We start from the raw sequence: 724 nt of genomic DNA on the forward strand, positions 1-724 counted from the left end.
ATGGATAAATATTTAGACCATCACGAACCACACTCCATACCAGTAAGTGGCAGTAATGCTACTAACAGTTTGTTGCCAACCGCCAGTAAAACCGACAAGAAGAAGAAGAAGCTCAGGATGGTTGTCAGAGTCAAAAGTAAAAGTCATCCGAAGAATCTGGAACTGGTGGCTGAGGCTGTTTTTTTGTTCACCTTGCTGATCCTTGACCACCCTACTTTACAGAGAAGAAACATTCAGCGCTGACAAAGATCCCTCAAATTCCTAGCCTGCTGATTAACAGAGATGAGAAAACTGTTGTCAAGATGTGCCAATAGGAATTGAGACATTTAAGAAGCCTTTAAAAATGGACGAAAAAATTTTAAATTGAAGCTTCTCATAATTGGCAATAAAATCCAAATCAATAGTTCATTTGTGGTTATCTTAAGCATTTTTCAGGATTAAGGCCACTGGGAAAAAAAATCAGACTTTAATCGCATAATTCTCATGATTCTACATTTATTTATTCTCAGACCAGACAAAAAGTGAATTCTGATATTAAAGTTAGAATTTCCTCTTTTTTCCAGTGTCCTTAATTATCTTCCACAGAAGATGATTAGGGATCCAGTTGGTTCGCCATTACCATTTTGTCTGTCTGGATCTGGAAGTCCCACAGGATCTTAGCTCGGTTATTCTCCGCCACCTTTGGGGGTGTTCCTAACCCATCAAGAGAATTCCCCAGCTGGAG

The sequence above is a fragment of the Poecilia reticulata genome, linkage group LG10 (assembly GCF_000633615.1).
Source record: "Poecilia reticulata strain Guanapo linkage group LG10, Guppy_female_1.0+MT, whole genome shotgun sequence".
Taxonomy (NCBI): Eukaryota; Metazoa; Chordata; class Actinopteri; order Cyprinodontiformes; family Poeciliidae; genus Poecilia; species Poecilia reticulata.